This window comes from Kogia breviceps, chromosome 3, assembly GCF_026419965.1.
Source record: "Kogia breviceps isolate mKogBre1 chromosome 3, mKogBre1 haplotype 1, whole genome shotgun sequence".
Taxonomy (NCBI): domain Eukaryota; kingdom Metazoa; phylum Chordata; class Mammalia; order Artiodactyla; family Physeteridae; genus Kogia; species Kogia breviceps.
The window spans coordinates 138,398,542-138,426,393 of record NC_081312.1 but is presented as its reverse complement, the minus strand read 5'-3'; the positions used below and the strand labels follow the sequence as shown (position 1 = coordinate 138,426,393).

The window sequence follows — 27,852 nt, the reverse complement described above, 5'->3', positions numbered from 1 at the left end:
TATGGGATGTGGGTACATTTTAATATTGAAACGAGGGTGGTATCGATGTCTTGGAATGGCCTGTACGGAACAAAGTGCTGGGAGAAAAGAAAGAGAAAACCCAGCCCTGTCCTCTAACAGGACAGTCTAAGCTTCCTGCCTTAAGTGTCTCTCCCCTGCCCTGCCCCCTTCTTCCTGTTAGGGTATTTCCTGAGTGGTTTTATTATTTAGTATAGTCATAGTTTAACAGCGGAGTCTTAGGAATTATCTACCTTATGCCCATGGCCCAGTTTTATAAGTAAGAAAACTGAGCTTAGGTTGATACTGTCAAGATCACACAGCTGGTTGTAGAAGAGCCTCTAGTGAAACCCCACATTCAAGTCTGGATCACTTTTCACAACTGAGCTGCTGCTATTTCTGATCGGTATGATCACCACCATAAATTCAAGTCACCATCTTTTCCAGGGAGGAATTCGTTTTTGCACGTTTGCTTTTATGTGAGGAAAGTTAAGGTGTTCCCATTTGGATTAGCTGTATCACTTTAGGGAAACAGTAAATGCTAATACAACTCAGAGTCCTATAGGAGTTTATATGGGCTAACTTGGCATGTTATAACTGTCCTTTGCCCTTTCTATATCTGTAGTTTCATGTTAGGAGATCGAAGGGTATCCTGCCATTAAAATTCCTTCCATGTGCAAAATAACTAATGATGTCATATTAATGTGTGCTGATAATCATTGCAGCCTAGTGCCTAACATTTATTCCCTAACATTTTTTTCTTGGATTCACTTACTTTCGTTTAGGGGTTGGCAAACTATGGCCCACAGGCCAAATGTGACCTGTGGCCTGCAGCCTGTTTTTGTGCAGTCCACAGTGAAGAATGGTTTTTACATTTTTAAAGGGTTATTAAAAAGTAACACAAAACAAAGAATATGCAACAGACACTGTATGTGTCCCACAAAGCTTAAAAATATTTACTAACTGTTCCTTTACATAAAGAGTTTGCTGACCCCAGCTTAAAATTAAAAACTGTTTTTGGTTGGTAGCAATTCAAAGTTTTTATCAAGACTGATTGACTGAAAAACAAACTTTGTCATATTTACATTTTTATTCAAGATGATATCAACATTTGGCTGAGCATAATCCAGATATGTAATGCAAGTAGATTTTAATTTTCGTAGTTGTTTTCCGTGGTTTCAACCTCTCAAACAAAAATATGTAAGGGACAGGCAACTTCAAATTGAACATTTTGTACATAAAGCCTTATTTTAATGTCACAGTCTTTGTTTTTTTTTCCTCTTGTGAGTGTCAGTACTTAATTTTGGCGTGAAGATGGGAAGCTGGAAAATACACTGTATTTAAAATTTTCTTGGTTCCCCCTCACATTGTGGAAACCCCCTCCCCCCAGAGCTAATCTGTTCGAACTCAAATACTTAAAAATTACAGCTGCAAAACAAAAGCACAGAAAAAAGAAAACCGGATGGAGAAGGTAGCCAGGCCAGTAGTGTCACTTGGTGTGGACAACTGAGGTGCTGAACAGGAGCTCCTGTTTCTGTTTTTTCTTTTCTTCCTCCTTTCTCTTCAGAGAAGGGATCTGAAGTAGCTAGCGTGTCCAGTTTCGTGAAAGCTGCTTGAATAGCTTGGCTGAAGGAATTCTGGAAACTAGGCACAGGAACACAGTGTGTATTATCACTCTCCCCATCTCTGTCCACAGTGGCAGGAGGACCTAAGCTGTTTTCATCTTTCTTTGGAGCAGTTTTGGGCCCCACATCTGCTTTTGCTTTTCCAATTCTCAGCATCTGGGCAAAGGAAGGAAAGGGAGAGTCTTCTTCCAGACTCCGAATGCAGAATGAAGAACTGCCCTGACTGGCGGTGGCTGACAGAGGGGTCAGCAGAAAGTCTGCTTGGGAACCTGGACTTCTGCTAAGAGGAGAAAGGGAGAGAGCCCCATGGCCCTTTCTTTCAAAACTGTCGATAGACTTCCCATCTAGGTGATAGCTTTGAAAAGAACACTGTTTCAAGATTTTAATACTTGATCACAAAGGGTTAAACTCATCTCCTCAGTTAGTGTTCTAGCGAATGCAAAAAGCCATTCAACAAATCAAGGATGGGAGTGGGAAACTGAGTCTTGGAGACAGACCTGGATGTATCTTAAGAATAAGCGTACTTTAACAAAGAGCTTCACCAGCTGTTCCGCATGGCAGCGAACCAGGGAGGAGGTTCTCTTGGCAACAGTGCCAAGATTGTTTGGCTCCTCTATGAAAAGCTGGAGAGAGATAGGTTTGGATATTGTCTTAGAGGAAAATGTCTGGTCTTTGAAGACAAGGAAAAATTTAGCAGTTGATATTTTAGTGGAATCTGATAACTGAACCTGGAAGGAACCATGGAACCAGAAGTGGGAGACCAGGGAGCTGTCGACATGGCCTGAGGACACGGCTGGCTCTAGGTCAGATCTGCCTGCCTGCACACAGGACCATTCTGGAGACCAGCTCTCTGGTGTGTGTTAGAATGACTACGTGGGAAAATTCGGCAGGAAAGAGTTTTCATAGCAGGATGAGAAGAGGGTGGGAGTGGGGAAGTCGCTGTTAGCTGGTGAATAATATCGTGGAACATAACATAATATGGATCTTCTGAAATTTAAGCAGCCGATGTAGTGGCTTGGTTCCTGTTTGGTGTTAAGGAGATTGCATGGTCAATTAAGAGCAATAGGTCTGGGTCAGATCAGGGTTCATTTCCTGACATCTGCTGTTCCTACATTTCTGGCTTTTAGTGAGTCAGTTGTCCTTCTAGGGCCTTAGTTCCTTTATCTGTACTAGAGCATACTAATACTATACCAACTTTTCAGGGTTGATGTGAGTTCCCTAGGGCAGGAATCAAATCTTATTCACCTTTTAAGTCTCCAAGGCCTCTATTAAATGACTAATCAATTGGATGAATGAATTATGAAAGCACTATATGAGCTATAAAGCATTGCTTAAATTTTGTTATTATCTTTCATAATATTCTAGATAACTATACGATATCTGAGGCAAGATTAAAAGTGCTTAATTTGAATTCTTAATACAAGACTGGTTGGTATTTCCCCCACTGTAAAATGCTGTCTCTCTATAATCAGTTTTAAAGGGATATTTTAGACTCTGAAAGATATTTCACTTGTCTTTCAGTCTCCATAATAAGCTGTTTAACACCCTGCTTCCAACCCCCCACTAACATAAATACCAAATAGAAAATGAGTGAAGTCACTGGGTTTGCTTTAGAAGAGCCATTTCAGCTTTGTCTTTGCCCATTAGCTTCAAACAGTGCAACAGATGCCTATTAACAGTTTCATGCCCGGTTTTAATTAGCAGATGAAGCTATGTTTGTGTCTGTGTTCTGCCTAGCACTTTTTGAGTGACAAGGTAGTGAGTGGTTTGGAATTGGGCTGGGCGTTTGGGTTGAATAAAGCCAAATTCTATTTTTAAAAAGATGAATATAAACATGTATTATATAGAACCACTTGTGTATCTCAGTGGAGCAGCATAGTGTCTAGAGTAAAACTAATGTTTGCAGTTATGTTTTCTGCTCTTATTATCCTTTAGAAATTATATAATATGGAAAAATACCTTTTTATGGCTTAAATGAAGGTTTTTGGGTAGTTTTGAAACTATCATGTAGTGGCTTTCTCTGAAGATCTGTTTCAGTATTTTAGTATAGTGGGTTGAGGACTATGCAAAGCTGGGACGAAATAGGCTTCAGCATGAATGTCGATGCTGATGGGTTGGTAGCTGCCTCCCAGCATGCTGTGTTGTATAGAGTTCTGAGGTCCTGTCTGAGCTCAGCAAGATCTAGGGCTGTGATAGATTCCTGATGTGGGCCATGGACAATGGACGGAGAGAGTAGATGGAGACATCCTACACATTTGCTATCTATTTTCTTTTTCTTTTTCTTTCCTTTTCTTTTCTTGGCTGTGTTGGTCTTAGTCGCAGCACACTGGATCTTCGTTGAGGCATGCGGGATCTTTCATGAGGCATGCAGGATCTTTTGTTGCAGTGCTCTGGCTTCCCTCTAGTTGTGGTACATGGGCTTAGTTGCCCCGCAACATGTGGGATCTTAGTTCCCTAACCAGGGATCAAACCCATGTCCCCTGCGTTGGAAGGCAGATTCTTTACCACTGGACCACCAGGGAAGTCCCTGCTATCTATTTTCTAAAGTGAATATATAGTGTCTGCTGTCCAGTGTGTCATGGTTAAATTTCAATATTAAAACATCTGTCAATGACTATTGCATATATATATATATATTTTTTTAAATAAATTTATTTTTGGCTGCATTGGGTCTTTGTTGTGGTGCGCGGGCTTCTTATTGCGGTGGCTTCTCTTGTTGCAGAGCATCGGCTCTAGGCATGTGGGCTTCAGTTGTTGTGGCACACGGGCTCAGTAGTTGTGGCTCGTGGGCTGTAGAGCACAGGCTCAGTAGTTGTGGCTCACGGGCTTAGTTGCTCTGTGGCATGTGGGATCTTCCTGGACCAGTGTCCCCTGCACTGGCAGGTGTATTCTTAACCACTGAGCCACCAGGGAAGTCCCTATTGGATACATTGTGTCTGGAGATGTGTCCTTTTCCTGTGTTCAGTTTTGACTTTGGGAATTTTCCTTATTTTGCATTGAATTATTAAGAACCTTAAAGGAAGTAGGTGCCTGATTGTCCTTAGAGGAAGAAATGTCTGCACTGCTTTTTTTTTTTTAAGTTACTTAGTTACTTAGAACTTCCTTAGGGAAGCCACATAAAGTGATGGAAACAACTTGGAAACAGTTCTTACAGCAGCCCTGATTCTTGACTGTGACAAAGTATTTTCTTGCTGTCTTGCCTGTAGCATTCAGCATCAGTTTAATTAGGCACTTTGGTATTTACCTGTTGCTGAAACTTTGGACGTTTTCCACAGAGCTCTCATCTTCCTCAGCCCAGAATTTTAATTCTTGGCTCCCAGGAGAAAGTGCGATTTCTGCATGTCCTCATGTTCATCAGATTAGGCTTGCTGTCACTAAGACAGGCTGGATGACAGTGCTGCTTGCAGTCCCATGACGGCATTGCAGGATTTCAAAGCACTTAGCAGAAGCTTGGTTAGGTATGGAATCCCACCTCATCATGATAAAAACCAACCACAAAGTCGTTAAGCAGTATGTCGTGTGTTTCACAGCTTCCTGCTGGCAAAATTGGGACCGCGTGACTTCCCCACATCATGTTGTAATTTTGCATATTTGAGGGAAGAACTTGGCAGTAATTCGTTAAATAATTCATAGATATTTTCCTGATGTATAAAGTAGAAGGGGAGTCTCTAAAATGTATGATCAACTTTTGACCTGAAATGTAGGGTGGTCTACTTAAAAGTTGAATTATAAGAGTTCATTTCTTATGACCCTATGCAATATTTGTTTAGCTGGAATAGGTATCGCAAAATAGTTTAATCTTATGCAAATCTCATACACAAAATCCATTACTAAAAAAATAGTTTGCATTGTGAGATGTCAGTAACTAACCCTACTGTAATTTGTTGCTTATGAATTTGGATGGGATAGCTGTTTATATTTTTCAACAAGGAATTTTTTTTTCTTTTCTTAAGGTCTGTGAATAAAATCTTGGGATGGCATGGAAAACAATTTTTTGTTGAGAGTTAACTGTTCCATTTTTGGAATGATTCAGACCACTTTTTCATTTCACTCTCCATTAACACCTCACCCCTATCAGGGTTTGGGGAGAGGGGATTGGATTGGGAAGAGAAGAATGAAAACAGCATTCCACCCTCCTCCTGTATCAGTTTCTTTGACTACTTGTTCAGTCTCTTTTGCTTTTGTTAACAGTTGGAGTAAACTGTTGGGTGAGGAGTTAGAAACGTCTGCCTAAGATATGGTGACTTTTGACTGCATTGCTTTCTTACATTGTTTAAAACTAAATAATAAAAAATCGTCATAACCATGTCTCAGTCATAACCAGCAATGAACAGATTAGGATGTTGTCCACGAACAAAATAATTTGAGTGAGTGCATTTCCGATTTTGTCTACTTACTATTGTTTTGAAAATTTCCAGTCTTACAGAAGCATGAAAAATTAATGAAACAAGCAAAATAATTTCTTTCACATCCACAAAATTCCATAACAATTAACTTTAAAAACATGTATATATAAATATCATCAGAGATGTGTCTCTGTCTTGGCCCTTCAGCTTTCAACTTCGATAAACACCATTGTATTTTATTTTCTGTTGGAATCTCATTATATGATTTACCACATTTTTTGGTCAGGTCGTCTCCTTGTTATTGCAAAATAAAGTATATAGTACTCTGAAAAATAATTGTTGCACGTTTCCAATCAGTGATGGCACAAGTCCTTCCTAAGGACATTAGACCAAGCCTGTTTTCTCATTGTGAAAGGCAAGTTCAGGCTTCTATGGTCTTCATTCTCTTCTGACTGCAGCATTCTGTGAGTCTATGAAGTCAAGTAGTGTCTGTAAAGAAAAAAAGGGTTTGTCCTTTTTCAGTTAATGATTGTGGGGAGGTTTCTTTTTGTAGGTAGACACTAGGGTTTTGATGACATGAAGACAGAAGGAAGAAGTAGCATTAGTTAATTCAAGCTGAGCCTATGTTGATCTTGTAATTTGATTAAACTTTTTATAGTACCAAAGAGACTGCTTAATGTTTGTGAATCCTGTCCTTAAAAATGTCTTGGTTTAAACAATAAAGCTAAATGTCACCAGAATAATAACCATAGTCAGCCCTTTGTATCCATGGCTTCCACATCCACAGTTTCTACATCTGAGGATTGAACCAAACTTGGATTGAAAATACTCAGGGAGGGCTTCCCTGGTTGCGCAGTGGTTGAGAATCCGCCTGCCAATGCAGGGGACACGGGTTTGTGCCCCGGTCCGGGAAGATCCCACATGCCGCGGAGCGGCTGGGCCCGTGAGCCATGGCTGCTGAGCCGGTGTGTCCGGAGCCTGTGCTCCGCAACGGGAGAGGCCACAACAGTGAGAGGCCCGCATACCACAAAAAAAAAAAAAAAAAAAAAAAAAAAAAAGAAAATACTCAGGGAAAAAAACTCCAGGAAGTTCTTAAAAGCAAAACTTGCATTTGCCACTCACCAACATCTATTTACGTATCATTTACATTGTATTAGGTATTGTAAGTAATACAGAGATGATTTAAAGTATATGGGAGGATGTGCATAGGTTATATGCCAAACACTGTGCCATTTTATATAAGGGACTTGAGCATCTGCAGATTTTGGTATGTATACTCTTTGTGGCGGGGGTGTCCTAGCACCAGACCCCCACAGGTACCAAGGGATAACTGTACTTGAAAGCTGTAAAAATATTTCTTTGAAATGTATAAAGTATTTTCAGATTACCTCATTTTTGTCACATAAAACATGGTGAAGCAGGTGAAAAATAAACTAAAATAATAGGAAGCCTTTTGCTTCTTAGGTATGCTGATGCTAAATTTCTGTTTGATAGTTGGGGGGCCTGAGACCCAGAGGCATGGAGAGTTTTCAAGGTCACACAGAGCCTGGCCTTGAGCAGTAGTTTTCTGGTTTCAAGTCTCTTTTCTCTTACAACTCCTCTACCTTCAGTTCTCTTGCTATGGAAAAGACATTGATGGTATAGCATAAAACCTGGACATAGTAAGTATTTTGTGGGAGAAAAGTCAGAGATTGAACTAGGAGACGTAGGGTGATTAGCCATTTGCTTTTGGGCAAGTCTTTTAGCTTCTCGTGGCCTTTGTTTTCTTTTTTTTTTTTTCTTTCTTTTTTTTTTTGGCCTTTCTTTTCTTATCAGTAAAAAGGAGAGGCTGGGGTTGGGAACTGTAGTGATTTGTTAGTAGGCTACTAGTGTCAGACACTAAGTCATTTTTCACTAAATTCACTCATTCAGTGAACAATGTTTTTTAGTCCACGAAATATTGAGAGGAGAAAAGAGTAGCAAGTATCCAGGCAGTTTGAACACAATGATGAGAAGGGCTTCAAAGGGATTAATGTAAAATGTTAGGAAAGCATAGAGGAGAGGTAGAGGAGGGCGTCTAGGAGGGAATGACGTGGAAGTTAAAATCAGGCCCCCAGGACAGGTTAGTTGGGTAGAATGTGGAGTGTCAGGAGGGAGGGCTGTCCCCTACAGGTGTGGGAGTCCCAGCCCCTGGAGGAACTCCTCACAAGAGGTCAAGTTGAAGGGTAATTAGAGGGCAGATTGAGAAGGGACTTCACACCTGTTCAGGAGTCTGGACATTTATCCTGAGAGCAGTGGGGAGTCACTGGGGATTTTGCACACAGAGTCCAGTTAGGAGATAAGCAGACTTCCTCGGCTGTCCCTTCGCTTTGCTTGGACCTTTACTGTTTACAGAGTACTTTCACTTACGTCCCTGTTTAAACTCCTGTTCTAGGCAAGGAAGCTAAGGTTCTGAGAGGGGAATAGACTCTTGATCAATCAAGTAGGTAGGTGCAGGAGCCAAGACTTGAGTCTTGAACTTCAGTTCTGGACTATAGTCTGTCCACAACAACCTGCTCCTCTCAGAATGGGCCCTGAAGTTTTCCATGGGACTCAGTGCCCTGGCACTTAGCCTGTCTTAGCGGTCACTTCCAGTGGCCTGTAAGAACTGTGTAAACTGACCAGCAAACCCTTGAGAAGTGTGTTGAGTGGAAGGGTGAAATCAGCGTCTTCTTGGACAAGGCCTAGTACAGCTAATACAGACATGCATCCTGTTGCCTGTTGGCCCTGAGACTCAGTGAACTGTGGTTTCTGGTTGTCTCCTGGTCTCTAACCCAGTCCCTTAGGAAGCAATCAGATATATACACAGCAGAGCGGGGGCAGGAGGAGACAGAGTTTAATTATGAATCCAGCTCTTTTGTGGAAAGGAAACTAATTATGTCAGAAATCTCAGCATTGCTTCTCCACATGGGGCCGATGGTTTGTTATGCTTGTACGTGCGTTGTTGGCCTCAGATAGACTGTAGTGTGCTAGGAACAGCTGCTTTAATTGTGAGCTTCCTTCCTTTGACAACTTAAACTTCTCATTAGCCTGTCCTTTCCTTTCTTCCAGGGTGAAAATTGTCTCTCCTCTGGGTTTTGTTTGTAAAGCCTCGTTCGGCAGTTTTCCTCAGATTCACAGTGACATTGTAGACCAGACTGACACCTGATTTGTTTGCTAACCCTGCGTCTCCAGAACGCTGCTATGAGCCAGAAAGCGGAAAGGTCCAAGCAGTGAGACTGGATATAACAGTCCATTTGCTAATGAACTTGCCTCACTGGGGAGCCTCTGGGTCCAAACTTAGCCTTTGCATTCTTGATTTATACAGTGGTCGTTGGAGCAGGGCTGGGGGCCTCCTAGAGACAGGCCACCAGCATCCAAGAGGAAAAAGCGGCAGCGTGGCACCGTGGCAGTGGCATTCATTACGTGACTTAGGGCAAGCCAGTAGTGAGCCTCCCAGGCGTCTATTTTTCTTCATAAGCAAACAGGGAATGTTGTGCTAGATACACTCAAAAGTCCCTTCCAAAACTCCCGATCCTGATTGATAGCAGTGGACTCACCAACACAATGGGAAAAGTAGACGTAAGAACTGAAGATAACATTGTGTAGATAAAAGAACTTGGGCTTTTGAGACAGAAACTCTCAAATTCCAATCCTGATTCTGCCACTTCCTACTTGAGAGCCTTGGGTGAATTATTTAACCATTTTCCTTATTGATAAAGGAAGGGTACTGACTCTCTTGCAGGAATTTTGTTATGTTTTATTTCGAGAATGAAATGCATTGTTGTGTGCATAATGTCTTTGGCACATGGGAGATACACAAAAAGGTGTGTGTGTGTGTGTGACTGTGTGTGGGTGAACTCAATCTTGGTTCCCTGAGGGGGGGTTCACTACAAGAACCTTGGTGATCCGTGGGGCTTCATTGTTCTAACACTTGCTTTTAATGATAAGAGCTTTTACATTTACCTAGTGTTTACTATATATCAAGTACAGTTCTAGGCATTTTACATGAATTAACATTTTTCATGGATTGACCCATTTAATTCTCACAACAACCTCTCAGGTACATTCTGTTGTTATTTCCACTTTTTCCAAATGAGGTAATTGAGGCACAGAGTCGTTGAATAACATCTTAGTGTCACACAGCTGGTAAGTGGTGGAACCAGCCCCAATTTGAATCCAGGCAGTCTGGTTCCAGAGTCTATGTTTTTAACCACTATGCCTTTCTGCCCCAACAGTGGCTCAGAAATATTAAAAAAGAAACAAAAAAAAGATTAGCTATCTTTAAGGAGGTGATGTGGTGCAAGGTGCACTGTGGCGCTACTCCTTACCAGCTGGGTGACATCATCACATCCTTTAAACCTCCTTGGTTCCTGTCCCCTCTTCTGCAGAGAATTGGCGTGAGGCAGTTTAATGAAGTACTGTAGGGAAGCATTTAGCATAGGGCCTCGCACGCAGCCAGGATCAGTAGGTGATGAGGGTTTGGTTTTTCTCCAGGTAACTTAAGAAACACCTGCTAGAACAAGTTCCATAAGAAATATGAACGGGGACATTTTGGTTGCTTAATGGGGTGTGCTTTCGTTTTCTAGAAAATTAGTCCTTAAAGTTTAGGACTGCATGCGTTTTACTAAGCTAGAGTGAGAAATATTTCTTTAAACTCATTTCCAAAGTGAAGGTGATTGTCCTTGGCCTCAGCTGGTGTAAGGAGGTGTCCAACACAGCCCTTGACCTTGAGTGCAGGGTGTCAGTATGATATAAGCAGCAAGTTCTTCAGAACCTTTTAGCTGCTGCAAACTCTCAGGCATCTTGAATTCCTCCTTCTGGTGAAAACAAAAACAAAAACAAAATCAGTGTGGAATGCCCTGTCTAGAAAGGACAAATGTTTCAATTTAAATATTCCAGCTCAATGTCCTCTGTTAGGGCCATGAATTTTAAGTGCAGTGAGTTTCTGAGTGAGGTTACCTGAATTTTAATGAGTTTGTTTGCATACATGAATTTGAACAATACATTAAATCTTGAAACATCGTAGCTGATTTTAATGGAGTAAATTACCCTACTTGAAAGTTAGTTAATAGGCTTTTCTTTAGCTAATAATCAGGATGATGATACTTTCATCTCAAAAAAGTCATTAATCATATTTTTGCAGTATTGATACATGCTATTAATTTTTTAATCATTAAACTGTCTCATCAAGAGAATTAGGGAAATAAACGTGTCAGTGTGAGTGTAAAGCATGATCTTCCCCCCTTTTAACCCTTTTCCCCCCTGTGATATTTAGTACATACTGAATGCTTAAATGTACATGGTAGGAATAAAGCCAAAACTGGGTTTGGTTTTGTACAGTGCTTGCTTGGACCAGGAAGGTGAAGTGAGATGCTCTTTACTAGCTTAAAAATGTTTTTAAACATTAAAAAAAAATTACACATGCACATGCGCGCGTGTGCGCGCACACATACACACACACACACACACACACACACAAGGATGGTACAGGAGGTGACAGGGAACAAGTCATGAAGGGGAAGGGGTAAGGAGGATAGCTTTTATTGTGACTGTAGTTGAAAGTACCTATGTAGTGTTATGTGCAGGGAAGTGACACATTTAATTTATAATTTTTTTTTTTTTTTTGCGGTACGCGGGCCTCTCACTGTTGTGGCCTCTCCCGTTGCGGAGCACAGGCTCCGGACGCACAGGCTCAGCGGCCATGGCTCACGGGCCTAGCCGCTCCGCGGCATGTGGGATCTTCCCGGACCGGGGCACGAACCCGTGTCCCCTGCATCGGCAGGCAGACTAAACCACTGCGCCACCAGGGAAGCCCTAATTTATAATTTTAAAAGCCGTGGTGAAGAGAGTTCATCTTGGGGTTTAATGGCACTGAAAAACCATGCCATGGAACTTTCTGGTCCAGTCCATTCCCTAAAATCACGTTGCATCCAGAAAAATATTTGTTAAAAATATTCAGATAGCCAATCTTACCTCCTAATGAAGCAGAAAGATTGTGAGGGTTGGTTCAGTTAATGTTCTGAGCACTCAAATGTGTCAAAATGTTGGAATGAGTGGAAGCTTTCAGGACATCCCATCTGATGGTGACCTTCTGGAAGACGGGAACCATGGCTCGCTTCTTTAGAGCTCATTTGTCTGATGTTCAGGCATGCAGTATCTGTGGAATAAATGAACTAACACCATATATTTTCTTCTGAGGAATGGATTTGGGCTCCTGTAATAGTGAGATCTCATCCATTAGCACATACATAAGCTTCAAAGGATGTGTAATTATCACCTGTTACTGCTTATGGTCTTTTTTCTAGATGTGAGAGTGATAAAATCAACCTGTTTCTCTTTTACCCAGAGTATTTGCCTGTAGTAATAAATGCCTGCCGACTTCACTTATGCCCATGTGTAAATGCACAGTTTTTGGTGCCTGGAAGGCCCTCTGTAAATGTTTGCAGCGTGAATGAACAGTTGGTGGCCAATGGCACTTTCCAGCTGTTCATGTCTCACTCAAATCACAGCAGATGTCTCCCCCTTTCCCCTATTTTCCAGCAAAGACCCCATGACCCCATAACAAGAGCTTCCTCAACATCCTTTCTTGCCATTATAATTTCTGCGTATTTTCGTCTTCCACTTGTTTCGTTTCCCCTTCTCTCCAAGGAGCCGGTGCTGACCTGTTGGTTGATGTTCTTGATGTAATGCCCTCCTACTCCTGGGGCTGGGCCCTGGCAGTCGTCCTCCTCCTCTCTTACATCTTCTCTCTCCTCTTTCTCTTTCTCTGCTGGCCCTTTCTGCTCTGCTTCCAATCCTGTTGAAATCATCCCCATTTTGATAAGGAGATTGCTTAAACTCACCCCTTCCTCAGGTCACCTTTCTCCCCATCGCCTTTCCTTTTGTCGTTTAACTTCTTGAAAGAGAAGTCTTGTCACTTGCACTTTTCTACCCTCTCCTCACTCATTAACACCTTGAAATCCTGCCCCACCTGCTTCCACACTGCGCTCAGGTTGTCCTGTCCTCAGTGAACAGGCCAGTGGCCTTTGCTCATTCCTCATCCCCCTTGGCCTCTCAGCAGCACTTGGCACCATTTGTCACTTGTTTCTTGAAACTCTTCCTCCACCAGCTTCCAGGAATTGTCTGCTCAATTTGTTTTCCACTAACAGCCTTCTGGTTCCAGTGGCAGTCTCATTTTGCTTTTTAATTGAAGTCATTTTCCAAGTGTCTGTTCTCTATTTTTTTTTTCCTTTTTCCTCTTTTGGAAATTAGGCATTCTAATGCAAGTTGTAATCACAACTGCCTGTGTAATTACTGCATGAACGTTTGTCTTTCCTGCCAGATTGGAGGCCCGTGAGTGCAGGTCCGAGGTCTGCTGGTCTTCAGCATATCTGTAGCACCTAGTACAGTGCCTGGCATGTAGTGAGGGTTCAGATATGTCCAAGTGATGAAGGAGGTAAGCTTGCCCCCTTCCAAGCCTTCCATGTCTGACTCTCCAGTGTCCTGTCTCATGTCCCCACCCTTTCCCAAACTCCTGCCCTGTATGTCCCACCCCAGCATGAATTCATTTCCTCCTCTTATCTAGTCCCCTAGATCTAGTACCCTTTCCTGAATTTTCATATATCTGTTGACACTACTGTCATTTTTTTTTCGTATATCTAGGTTCAAAATCTGGAAATCTCTTTGACTCTGTCCTTTTCCTCAAATCCTATTCAATATATGTAATCTGTTGCTAAGTCCTTTCCATTCTTCCAGCACCCTGCTTTAGGCCCTCAACACCTCTCACCTGGACTTTGCAATATTCTCCTAGGTGGCCTGAGCACTTCCAGTCTCACTTGGGCAGCAGCACCCCCCTACCCCTTCCGTTCCATCCCACACATTTTGATCAAATTAATTGTGGAGCATAGCCCTGATTAGACATCATGTTAATCCCTTACCCCTCCCCCCAAAAGTCTTATTCTTCACTTTGCCGAATTGAATATATCTTCCTCAGTCTACCATTCCAAATCCCTACCATGTGGCTTCACCTGTATTTCCTTCAGCTCCTTACAGGAGTCCTAGATAGCTCTAACCCACAGACTCCTACTAAACAGAGGTGCCCGGTGGGCAGTGACCAAGTTTTCACCTGACCAGTGTAAGGTTACTAGCTGCCCTTGCATGAGAAGGAATGCCATTTTTAAGTTCCTGAGATGATGTGCTTCCTACATTTTTGGAATGAAAATGCTCCTTTACTTATAAAATGATGAGGCTAATAGCCATTGTTTATTTCATTATCATTTGCAAAATTCAAAATGCAATAGAATTCTTGCTGTTTTGTTTCTCTGAGGGAGAAAAATCTTTGCAGTCCAGTTTTCTCCCCAAGCAAATTTTATGGAATACACAGTTCCTAGCTTAGTATCTTCTGTCTTTTAACTTCTTTCATTCTCCCCACAACTACCCTTTTTTTTTTTTTCCTGAAGATTTTACTAATTCACAAAATTAAAGAGCCTAAGAATCACTGGTCTACCAGAATGGATGGTTCCACGAACACACCTCATTCTGCCTGTTGACATCCTGCCTTTCCTTCCTGATGCTCCTCAGATGTTACTTTCTTTATGCTGCTGTGTCAGAGCCTTCTCTCTGCCCCCTCCCTGCACTGGAAGATGTTTTCTCTTTCCTCAGTGGTACTTTATGCCCTGTAGTACTTTGGACTTTTGCGTGGCACTTCCCATGTTCTTCCTGTGTTAAAAGTAGAGCCAGCTTCCTTCTCCACTTTCCCAACTCCCCACTCCCATGATAACTTTGTTTGGGGCAGAAGCTTGTTTTATCTTTGTGTTCTCTGCATTGCCGGACATTGTACTTGGCACATATTTGGTGCTTGGAAAAACTGTCATCAAACTGAAATTTCAGGATGATACTGATGAAGTGATTAAGTAAAGCTCTCATCTTTGGGGATAGGGATCCCCTAAAGTTACTAGTTCAGAATTTTTTTTCTTGATTCTGAAATTAGAATTACAGTCACTTACTAAAACACGTTAAGAATGATTGTCCGTTTATCTTTTAAATATAAAATAATCTTAGACTGCAACTCTAGATATCTCAGTGTGGAGTGAAGGTCTGCTGTGGTTGAGATGAGAAATTACACATTTCATTTGGCCTTTTTCTGTGAAACTTTTTTTGGAACGTTGATTTTGATTTCATTTTGACAGAGGAGGCCCTGAAAATCTTCTTTCTCCCAGGTGATAGGCTACAATTTCTTTACCTCTGGATTTCTCTAGAGCTGTCAGCAGTTGGCCTGATCTAGACAACGAGGCTTTCTCTTGTGTCTGTGAGAAAGCCATCTTTGAACTATATACAGGCCTGTCACTTTTATTCTTCTTTAAAAAAATTTTTTTTATAATGAACTTGGTTTTTCTTCCCACTTTGTCTAAGTCTACACTCTCCCACCAAATCTTTTGTTACTGAATTTGGATAGTGGAAAGTAAACCTGGCTGGGAGATAGATAGGTAGCACCACAGCTGGGCCTCCTAGTATACACACCCGAGACAACCTTCTGTGCAAAGTACCTTCTACTGTGACCTCTGTGCTGGAGCCATTTTTCAACTTTTTCCACAGAAGCACTGAGATTATTTTGGAGATGGGGAAAATGGCAGGGTTTCTAACATGGAAGACCCTGAAAGGAGAAGGAAGAGGAAGCCACTGACTCTTCTGTCTTGAAAAAGGGCCAGAGAGCGTGGTGAATAGTGATGGTAACGGTGGTGGCTGCAGCTCTGGGTAGTTCTTGGCCTTCTTTTTCTAAACTGGAGGCTGGATTTGTATTCTGAGTGACTGGTGTGTAAATAGAAGATGAGAAATTGAATTGTCTCTTGAAGAGGATGAAAGCTTAACATCATACGACAGGCCTGTTCTAGCATCGTGCTAAACAGTGCTATGTGGTGTGGTTCTAATTAGCTTTGAAGAGCCAAGACTTAACTCCTCTCAAGGAATGTGTTTTGTTTTGTTTTGTTTTGTTTTGTTTTGTTTTTTGCTGAAAGATACCACTGCATAGTGACCCATTGGAGTTCTTGCAACATCAAAAGATAAAAGCAGGAGTAGAGTTTAGGGAGCATTCCGTGCTTTGTTTGAGATGTGTGTCTTATCTGCAAAAGCCCAGATAAAAGTGAATGATCAACTCTGTTCTCATTGGCTTAAGTGTTTTACATTTAAATCTCTTTTGGCTTTTTTGGCCTAACTTTTCTGACAGGGGAACAAATGAATAGATTATTACTGTAGATCACAAGTATAGAAATTACTAGGATTAGGGGGAAATGTTTTACAGATGTTCCTGAAACTACAGCCAAATTGAGTGAATTCTTGCCCCTTTACGTGTTGGGAGCTTGGGAGAGTATTGTCTCACTTACTGGGCTATTATAACTGTGCTCTGCTCCAGGCTGCATTCCCTCACTGTATCTCTCATTGACAGGCTTACCTCATACCTTAACAGTGATGGCCTTTTTTGTTTGTTTGTTTGTTTGTTTGTTTTGGTGGTATGCGGGCCCAGCCGCTCTGGGGCATGTGGGATCCTCCCGGACGGGGCACAAACCCGTGTCCCCTGCATCGGCAGGCGGACTCTCAACCACTGTGCCACCGGGGAAGCCCAGTGATGGCCTTTTGAATAGGAAAGAATGTGAAAGACTTTAGAGAGAGTCATAGTTTGAAATTTTCCTTATAAAGCTTCTTGATATTGTATTTAGCAAATACTTCCTTTAAATATATCTTGTTAAAAGTTAAAGTGAGTCTGGTAGAGTTCAAAATTAACTTCCAAAAAAAAAATTAACTTCCACTTAAGTCCAATTATGGCTTTGGTGGATTTTTTTGCCAGGAACCTACATTTTCCTTAGTCTCACCACATATCGACTAACCAGTGCATCTCATACGTACCAGATCTGAAGATGAAATGCCCCTAGTTGATTGTTCCACATCATTCGGAGCCCTGTCTTCGTAGGACAATGCATTGTGGTCCTGACTTCTAAGTTGTCGTGGAAGCATCCTTGGTGCAGGACAAGCAGAGCATGCTGAACTAGTTCACAGCAAAAAGCAAACAGCAACAAAAAGTTGATATCCAGGTTGTTGCATAGGTCACCATGTTTATCATTTTTAAGGATAGTTTTTAAGGGAGGGATTTCACCAGCACATTTGCTGTTTCAGTTCATGTTCAGCTGTGACTCATATTTATTCTTGTCTAACCCAATTTTGCTTGGAAATTTTTTTGTAGTAGAAAATGTCACTAGCAACCAGGGGAGGGGAAATTCTGATTGGGGATCAGAAGAGCCAAGATACTGTAGTGATAATATGGCATCACTTTTGACTAGAGGAAAAAATAGAGAACGCTTACAAAGGAGAGTGTTGAAAAGTACACAGTGAATCTTATAAACAGATAGGGGAAAGGAAAGTCACCTCTGAGCTTTACTGTGGGAAGGAGTAGGGGTGCGGGTCAGGGAAATTACTATAGAATTTTTATATGTGGTGGGGAAAGAGCCTTTGGACTTCCCCTCATGTTGCCCCATTCACTAAGCCAGCTCTAGTGAATTGCCTTACGATTGGTGTATGAAAAGAGAGAAAGACACTGAAACTCTCACTGATCTTTTTTTTTTTTTTCGTAAACATCTTTATTGGAGTATAATTGCTTTACAGTGTGTATTAGTTTCTGCTTTATAACAAAGTGAGTCAGTTATACATATACGTATGTCCCCATATCTCTTCCTTCTTGCGTCTCCCTCCCTCCCACCCTCCCTATCCCGCCCCTCTAGGTGGTCACAAAGCACCGAGCTGATCTTCCTGCGCCATGCGGCTGCTTCCCACTAGCTATCTGTTTTATGTTTGGTAGTGTATATATGTCCATGCCACTCTCTCACTTTGTCCCAGCTTACCCTTCCCCCTCCCTGTATCCTCAAGTCCATTCTCTAGTAGGTCTGTGTCTTTATTCACATCTTGCCCCTAGGTTCTTCATGACCATTTTTTTTTTTAGATTCCATATATATATGTTAGCATATGGTATTTGTTTTTCTCTTTCTGACTTATTTCACTCTGTATGACAGACTCTATGTCCATCCACCTCACCACAAATAACTCAATTTCGTTTCTTTTTATGGCTGAGTAATATTCCATTGTATATATGTGCCACATCTTCTTTATCCATTCATCTGTTGATGGACACTTAGGTTGCTTCCATGTCCTGGCTATTGTAAATAGAGCTGCAATGAACATTTTGGTACATGACTCTTTCTGAATTATGGTTTTCTCAGGGTATATGCCTAGTAGTGGGATTGTGGGGTCGTATGGTAGTTCTATTTGTAGTTTTTAAAGGAACCTCCATACTGTTCTCCATAGTGGCTCTATCAACTTACATTCCCACCAGCAGTGCAAGAGGGTTCCCTTTTCTCCATACCCTCTCCAGTGATTATTGTTTGTAGATTTTTTTTTTTTTTTTTTTTTTTTTTGCGGTACGCGGGCCTCTCACTGCTGTGGCCTCTCCCGCTGCAGAGCACAGGCTCCGCACGCGCAGGCCCAGCGGCCACGGCTCACGGGCCCAGCCGCTCCGCGGCATGTGGGATCTTCCCGGACCGGGGCACGAACCCGCGTCCCCTGCATCGCAGGCGGACTCTCAACCACTGCGCCACCAGGGAAGCCCCTGTTTGTAGATTTTTTGATGATGGCCATTCTGACTGGTGTGAGATGATATCTCATTGTAGTTTTGATTTGCATTTCTTTAATGATTAATGATATTGAGCATTCTTTCATGTGTTTGTTGGCAATCTGTGTATCTTCTTTGGAGAAATGTCTGTTTAGGTCTTCTGCCCATTTTTGGATTCAGTTGTTTGTTTTTTTGTTATTGAGCTGCATGAGCTGCTTGTAAATTTTGGAGATTAATCCTTTGTCAGTTACTTCATTTGCAAATATTTTCTCCCATTCTGAGGGTTGTCTTTTCCTCTTGTTTATGGTTTCCTTTGCTGTGCAAAAGCTTTTAAGTTTCATTAGTTCCCATTTGTTTATTTTTGTTTTTATTTCCATTGCTCTGGGAGGTGGGTCAAAAAGGATCTTGAGGGCTTCCCTGGTGGTGCAGTGGTTGAGAGTCTGCCTGCTGATGCAGGGGACACGGGTTTGTGCCCCGGTCTGGGAAGATCCCACATGCTGTGGAGCAGCTGGGCCCGTGAGCCATGGCCACTGAGCCTGCGTGTCCGGAGCCTGTGGTCCGCAATGGGAGTGGCCACAACAGTGAGAGGCCCGTGTACTGCAAAAAAAAAAAAGATCTTGCTGTGATTTATGTCATAGAGTGTTCTGCCTGTGTTTTCCTCCAAGAGTTTGATAGTGTCTGGCCTTACATTTAGGTCTTTAATCCATTTTGAGTTTATTTTTGTGTATGGTATTAGGGAGTGTTCTAATTTCATACTTTTACATGTAGCTGTCCAGTTTTCCCAGCACCACTTATCAAAGAGGCTGTCTTTTCTTCATAGTATGTTCTTGCCTTCTTTGTCATAAATTAGGTGCCCGTATGTGTATGGGTTTATCTCTGGGCATTCTATCCTGTACCATTGATCTATATTTCTGTTTTCTGTGCCAGTACCATACTGTCTTGATTACTGTAGCTTTGTGGTATACTTTGAAGTCAGGGAGCCTGATTCCTCCAACTCATGTTTTTTCTCAAGATTGCTTTGGCTATTCAGGGTCTTTTGTGTTTCCATACAAACTGTAAAAATTTTTGTTGTAATTCTGTGAAGATTGACATTGGTAGTTTGATAAGGATTGCATTGAATCTGTAGATTGCTTTGGGTAGTATAGTCATTTTTACAATGTTGATTGTTCCAATCCAAGAACATGGTATATCTCTCCATCTGTTTATATCATCTTTAATTTCTTTCATCAGTGTCTTATCGTTTTCTACATACAGGTCTTTTGTCTCCTTAGGTAGGTTTATTCCTATTCTTTTTGTTGCAATGGTAAATGGGAGTGTTTTCTTAATTTCACTTTCAGATTTTTCATCATTAGTGTATAGGAATGCAAGAGATTTCTGTGCATTAATTTTTCTCACACTTGAACTTGAAAGGCCCATTTTCATATATAATCATCCACAGATATCTGTGTGTGATTATATATTCCTGTAGTGAGGGAATGATAAATGTAAATGAGAACCGTGATAAAATTTTGCCTCGCTTTCTTGCACATTTTCAGAATATGATTGAAAGCACATGCCACTGTCAGTAGTTAACTGTGAGGGTCACATTAAGTTTTTTTGTTTTTTTTTTTGCTGTTAAGTTTTTTTTTTTGGTGGTACGCGGGCCTCTCACTGCTGTGGCCTCTCCTTTTGCGGAGCACAGGCTCTGGACGCGCAGTCTCAGCGGCCATGGCTCACGGGGCCAGCCACTCTACGGCACGTGGGATCTTCCTGGACCGGGGCACGAACCCGTGTGCCCTGCATCCGCAGGCAGATTCTCAACCACTGCGCCACCAGGGAAGCCCTGCTGTGTTAAGTTTTTATAAGACTTTGTCAGAAACCTAAAGCATGTTTTAGTGTCAGAGTCTTCCCTCTCCCCTCTTTCCTTCCCTCCCTTCCTCCCTCCCTCCCTTCCTCCCTCCCTCCCTTCCTTCTGTCTTCCCTTCCTCCCCTTTGGAATCAAAAGGAAACTCTCGTAGGTTCTGACTAATCTCTTTTCAAAACTAGGGACAATTCCAACCTGTACACAGATTAAATTAATTTTTATTTCTCTGTTTCCTAATTAGTACCTGAAATTGTAACTGAGTTATACTAGATAATTGCTCTCTGATGTCTTTCTTCAAATAAAATCTGAAGGATAAATGTTTGCTAGACACTATTTCACTGCCCCAGACAGGTGGATATGTAGGGAGGTGGGCTTGGGAAGGGAGGCACAGGTTAGGTTAGGGAAGCAATCATAATATGATTTACGTCAGTGGATCAGTGTGTGGTAAATCTTTTTCCCCCAAATAGTGCCAGATGCCCAGAAAAGCCACTGTATCACCTGTAGAATGTCTTGTTCACTTAGTAACTCGTACTTATGCTTAAAATTAATGAGTGCCTCTTTTAAATTCAGTAGGCTGTGTATTTATGACTACCAATAAAGCAACTTTCATTTAAAAAATGATGATAACAGCTTATGTTGTAATAAGGACACTTATAAAAGAAAACAAGGAAACAAAACAATCTTCCTCTGATTAAGGGGAATTCTTACACGAGGTCTCTTTCCAACCGCTTTTGTTTATGAGTACTGAAACTTAAAATGAGTAAATTGTCTTCCAAATAACATTCTACATTTTCCATTTATCCCTATCTCTCATATCTGCTCTCAAGAACAAAACAAATGTGGCTTCCTTCTCTCCACCAGTTTTGTATAATGTAGAAATTTCCAGTGCTTAAAAATTCAAGGTGGTCATTCTTTTCAAAGCATTACAGTTTGGGGGTAAAGGGTCTGTTTAATGTAGTCATCTGAGAGCTTAATTCCAGTTTGGAAAAGAATTGTGCGATGATGAATTCCTTGGAAATGGGTGTGCTCAGCTGCTAACACTTTCCAAAGCTTGTGCATTTGACAATGGATGTGACCAGGGTGGGCATTTCCCGCATCCAATTTCAGCAGCATGTCATTTCTCTTTTCTTAAGTAACCATCAAGATTCAAGTTTCTGCTTTTGAGAGTTCACATTTCCTTTTTTTCCCTCCTAACTCAAAAACTGCATTTTTTTATTCCTAATGAAAAATATATTTTCTGTAGAATATATATAATATTTATTTTTCTTGTTTACTAAGGTCTTTAAAATTGAAGAGCTCTTATGTCCTCATACCTTCCACCTCATTAGTGTAGAGTCAGGTGTCTGCAGTCTCTATAGGATTCTGAGCTGCTTCCCTGTTCCAGACAGGCCACATATCTACTGTTCCTGTTTGTGACCAAATACCATGTTGGTCCCAAACCACCAACTGGGGCTCAGGGAGTCTGGAAGCTGAAGACAGATGTCTGCATAATTCAGTCCCAGGGCCCTTTCTCTCTCATACCCTCTCCCACTCTCTGATTTAGACTTCTGCCTTCCTCCATCTGGACCTCAGTTTCCTCTCGTGTAAAATGGGAATAACAGCCCCCATGCAGGCTTGTTTTGATACTAGTGATAAGGTATATTAAGTACTTAGCACAGTCCTAAAGTTGTCATATTTTTCCTCCTCTCTCTCTCATTAAAAAGTGAAGTTGGAGTGGTTTTTCCTTATCAGCAAAGGATTTTTTTAAAAGGAAAGAAAAGAAATGGCATGTAACCTTTGGTTTACTTCCAGAATCTTCTTTAGGCCAGTGTTTTTCAGTGTGGATTGCAACCCATTTTGGGGTCATGGAGTCAGTTTAGTGTGTCCAGACTTTTTTTTTTTTTTTTTTTGATGGAAGGGAAGAGAATAGATCATAACATAAGAATAGAAAAGAAAGTACATAGAAAAGAAAGTACAAAAGAATAGAAAAGAAAGATAGTTTCCAAAATATACAAACAGCTCATACAACTCAACAACAAAAAAATGAACAACCCAATTGAAAAATGGGCAGAAGACCTAAATAGACATTTCTCCAAAGAAGACATACAGATGGCCAATAGGCACATGAAAAGATGCTCAACATCACTTATTATTAGAGAACTACAGATCAAAACTACAATGAAGTATCACCTCACGCCAGTAAGAATGGCCATCATTAAAAAGTCTACAAATAACAAATGCTGGAGAGGGTGTAGAGAAAAGGGAACCCTCTTACACTGTTGGTGGGAATGTAAATTGGTGCAGCCACTATGGAAAACAGTATGGAGGTTCCTCAAAAAATTAAAAATAGAGTTACCATATGATCCAGCAATCCCACTCCTGGGCCTATACCTAGACAAAACTATAATTTGAAAAGATACATGCACCCCTATGTTTACAGTAGCACTATTTACAATAATCAAGACATGGAAGGAACCTAAATGTCCATTGACAGATGAATGGATAAAGATGATGTGGTATATATATACAATGGAATATTATTCAGCCATCAAAAAGAATGAAATAATGCCATTGAGCAACATGGATAGACCTAGATATTATCATACTAAGTGAAGTAAGTCAGAAAGAGAAAGACAGATACCATATGATATCACTTATATGTGGAATCTAAATATGATACACATCAACATATCTACGGAACAGAAACAGACTCACAGATACAGAGAACAGACTTGTGGTTGCTGGCAGGGCTTGGGTGGTAGGGGAGGGAAGGAATGGGAGTTTGGGACTAGCAGAGGCAAACTATTATATATAGGATGGATAAACAACAAGGTCCTACTGTATAGCACAGGGAACTCTATTCAGTATTATGTGACAAATGATAATGAAAAAGAATATATATATATACACACACGCACATATATATACAAAACTGAGTAACTTTACTGTTCAGAAGAAATTAACATAATATGGTAAATCAACTATACTTCAATAAAATTTAAAAGAAAGAAAAGAAAGAAAGAAAGGAAGGAAGGAAGGAAAAGAAAGTACAGAGTCCACTGCATATACAAGAGTAAGCAGGGGTAAGGGTCAAATGTGCTTTTATGAAACCTTTTCTTTTAAATATTTTTAAAATTTATTTATTTATTTATTTTCATTTGGTTGTGCTGGGTCTCAGTTGCGGCAGGTGGGCTCCTTAGTTGCAGCATGCAAACTCTTAGTTGCAGCATGCATGTGGGATCTAGTTCCCTAACCTGGGATTGAACCCAGGCTCCCTGCATTGGGAGCACAGAGTCTTAACCACTGTGCTACCAGGGAAGTCCCAATTTTATGAAACTTTTGTTTCAGTTATGTAAGTATGTATAGATGTATAATGTACTGTGATGTAAAAAGTATTTCTAAACTGTGGGTCAGAAAAGCTAGAAAGCCACTGATGTGGCTGCTTTTGCCACTGAAGACTTAAAAAAAATTTAAGCCAACTATATGGAGGCTGTATTTAATTGGATAAATCCTTTTTTTCCCCTGTGAAAGAAAATTGGGCCTTTTAACTGTCAAGGTTTTATTGATGGAGGGCTTCCACTGAGGGTTTGATTTGCTGTGTTGTGTCTCTGTTAGGGTCTTTTGGGTAATCCGCCTATTGTCTGTCTCCTTTTCTTGGCTTTCTGCTTTTTCTTTCTCTAAGTGGACTGTGGAAGCCATTCCCATTGTTGGAGCAGTGGCAGAAGTTCCCACACAGCAGAGACATCTGTAACATATGGTTCTGTTCTGTGGTTGTTGCCAAAGTCTTAAGAAAATTATGGTTTCTGAAGAAAGTAAAACTCTCTAACCACCATGAAATATCCAGTTCTTCCCCCTTCCCCCGACACCCCCACTGGGTGGTATATTGGTCCTCCTAATATAATTACAAAATTGGTATTTATTTCACTGTGTGTGTATTTTTAAAAATCACCTAGATTCCTAAGCCTCTCTAAAGTGACATGTGATTTTAAGGGTTAGAATTGAGACCATGGTAAGAGAACCTTTTTTTAAAAAAATAAATTTATTTATTCATTTATCTATTTTTGGCTGCATTGGGTCTTCGTTGCTGCGTGTGGGTTTTCTCTAGTTGCGGCGAGCGGGGGCAACTCTTCATTGCGGTCTGCGGGCTTCTCGTTGTGGTGGCTTCTCTTGTTGCGGAGCACGGGCTCTAGGCGTGTGGGCTTCAGTAGTTGTGGCTCGCGGGTGCTAGAGCACAGGCTCAGTAGTTGTGGCGCACGGGCTCAGTTGCTCTGCAGTATGTGGGATCTTCCCGGACCAGGGCTTGAACCTGTGTCCCCTGCATTGGCAGGCAGGCTCTTAACCATTGTGCATGGTAACAGAACCTTTAATTCAATTTTACCTCTCTAGAAGAGACGGCATTGCTGTCTCTTCTTCATTCTAAATAGAAAAGACATCTGTTTTATGTGTGCTTAGTACTGTGTTTTTGATTTGTTCTTTTCTCAGTAATTTAGTGTTTGTGTCTCTCTCCTTTCTTCTTCCCTCCCTCCCCCCACCCTCTCTCTACTGCCCTCTCCCTCCCTCCTTCCTTCTCTGTCTCTCTCTTTCTTTATCACCTAAAGTTTTCCAAATATGTAACTTAATTGTTACCCATTAAGATGCATTCCAAGAGGATCAGGTTGGAGATATGTGACCCTAATTGTTTTCAGAAGTGATTAATCAATGTCAAGAAGTATTGATTGAGTGCCTGTGATGTGCTTGGCATGGGAGGGAAGTTTACAAAGAGAATAGCTTGTAAAAGATGAAGCTTAACTTTCATTCATCTCTTTAAACATGTATTGAGCACCTACTTAATCAGCTGCATACTGTGCTAGATGCTGTGCCTAAATCTAATCAGGAAGGTAAAACATCACATGAAACAAGAATAATTAAATGCCACTGCTAGTGATATTCTAAATTCAGTAGGAATTTAAGGTAGAGAGTAAGCAGGGTTGGCTGGGATATCTGGAGGACAGAGGAAGTGGAGTTACTGAGTCTTAAGTCACTGTCAGGATTCCAGTGGGAAGGATGGAGAATGTTCCAGACAGTGGGGGAATCCTGGAAAATGCTTCGAGGCAGGGAATATCAGAGTGGAACATGAGGGAGACATTTCTGAGGATGTATACTGAGGCACTGTGAAAACTAGGGTTGGATATGTTGGGTGAGGCTATGTACTTTAATGTGGGTAATTGTAGAGATTCATAAGCTCAAAAGGCACTCCACATACTGTGGGTGTGTACAGTGTACTTTGGGAGAAGGGATTATAAATAACTAACCAGGATGTCCTGTGAATACTGTGATGGAGGCTGGTACCACGATGGAAGTAGTATAAGGAAAAAACTTGGAGCCACCATGTCGGTAGCTACCCTTGAGCTATATTGGTACCGCTCTGGCTTAGGGTTTAGTGGCATTGCTGACTCAGTGACAAACTTCCTTTTTGGAAGCCTGGCTCCTGACTTGCCAGCATGTGACACTCTAAGTTCACCAGGTCTTCCTGTCCCGAACTGCCCAGTTGATTGTGAAACTGCAAGATAGTAATAGCCAGGTAGTAACAGCCAGGGCTGCTTTCTGCTTCCAGCTGGAGATCCTGAATGTGCTTTTCTTTCAGGACCAGCGCGTGGCTGGGGATCTATACAGGTGCTTGCCCTCTGCCTCAGGCTCACACATTAATGGTGGAGATGTTTTCCTTAAAGCAATTATTGAAAATAATTATTCATATGATTTCACGTTTGAGTCCCCATTTATCTGACATTTCTGTCTGCTTATTTATTTGCCTAATTAGTGTAGTTTGTGGAGGTATACATCTGTCAACTTTTGCTGTTACACAGCCCCCAAATCTCAGTGGCTTAGAACAGTAACACAGATTTAATTCTTGTAGCTAAAGGCTGATCATATCCTTGGTCAGTTTTCCATCAAATCCATTTCCTCCTTCTTCCCCTGCCCAGGCTCATGAGTCAGCTGGCTTTAGACTGAGTTCAGCCAACTAGAGACACTAGAGGGAGGTTGGAAGGGAAGAGAAGGGGAGAAATCAGGGTATTTCTCCTCCCTTTCTGCCTCAGGTGGCTTCTTCAGCAGAGACTGTTTCTCTGGGGCTCCAGCTCCCACTGGACAGGGCCACCATGGTTCCACCCTGTTGTTATTATAGGCCTTCAGCTCCAGTAACACTATCTCCTTCTTTTGTCTGTCTGGCTTGGGGGTGGTAGTGGCTCCCTGCTGTTGCTAAACCTTTTACCATCCCTTCTTTGGTGCTCCGCAACTTCATGGCTTGTGTAACCAATTCCCTATATTAAATTCCCCCTGTGTAGATACTTGAAGTGGTTTCTTTTTTCTGATTAGATCCTGACTGATACATTTTTCCAAAAAGGTAGTATTTCTTTTGTCTTTTATGTTTTTTTTCCTATAGTGCAGCCTCAGAAATAGGTATCAAACAACCCATTTTATTATCCCATAAAAACACCTCCTAATAAAGCAGTGTAATGTGAAAAGAGCACTGGGTTTGGAGCCTAACTGATGTCACAGAACAGTCTATCAGCTGGTCATATTTTAATTTTTTGTGATCATTTGTAGTTATTTCCAGCACAGTTTCTTTCTCATTATACATGCAGAATTGGAAGATGCACCTACAATTATAAAGTTATATAAAGCATTCATGTCATATTGGAAGAAATTTATGTGCATTTAAAGGGTATTCTCTAAATGGCCAGGGAATACATTTGACCACTGATGATACCCTAGGTATTCTAAATTTTTTGGTTCTTCCTAGCTTTCCTGTGGAACCAAAAGCATGTTTCCTGGGGCAGCATGAGTGTCACAATCCCTGTCTTGCAGGCCGACTTGAGATGGATTTCCATCTCAGGAGCAAAAGTTGCCTCTTGCACCGTCTCCTGAACATCCACTATTTGGGGCCTTGCTCGAGGGGAGAGGTTTGCTTTGATTCAAAACAGACGTGCTGTGATGGAGTCTTTTCTAGTTTGAAAGATGCCAGGATGATCGGATGTATTTTGTATTAATCTGTCAATAGAATAAGAATTCTTTATGGAATGGCTATACTAAACATACTGAGAGAGCTCAAAGAACTAATACTTAGTATTCAGGTCCACCCAGAGTGGACCCATTCTCCTTTTGTGATCTAGAGATGACCTAGAGCTAGGTTCAACTTTCAGTGCTCTTTTGGAAACTGGTTCCTCCCAAATCCTTTGTAATCTGAGTTGGTACCTTCAAGACTGACTCTGAAGGGTGATTCCCCTATTAGTGCCACTTGAGTCCCAGAATTCTCATAGTGTATAGCCCAGTGAAGGGAGCTAGGCAGGCACAGATAAATATCCCAGCTCTGCTCTTAATAGCTTGTCATCTCGGACAAGTTACTTCTTTGAGCCTCAGGTTCTTTGGTGGTGAAATGGGAGATAATCGTGGCTA

The 27,852-nt window shown here is 41.4% G+C and overlaps 1 protein-coding gene and 1 long non-coding RNA gene across 2 annotated transcripts in view; one reads left to right on the top strand and one right to left on the bottom strand.

Moving 5' to 3' along the window:
* Positions 1 to 27,852, top strand: part of RAB8B (RAB8B, member RAS oncogene family) — a 67,420-nt gene that overhangs the window by 3,852 nt on the left and 35,716 nt on the right. The window lies entirely within an intron of this gene.
* Positions 4,776 to 12,115, bottom strand: LOC136793837 (uncharacterized). The gene is made up of 3 exons (XR_010839795.1): positions 11,942 to 12,115; positions 10,297 to 10,785; positions 4,776 to 6,457 (listed from the first exon to the last, which is right to left on the bottom strand). It is a non-coding gene; the product is annotated as an uncharacterized lncRNA (long non-coding RNA).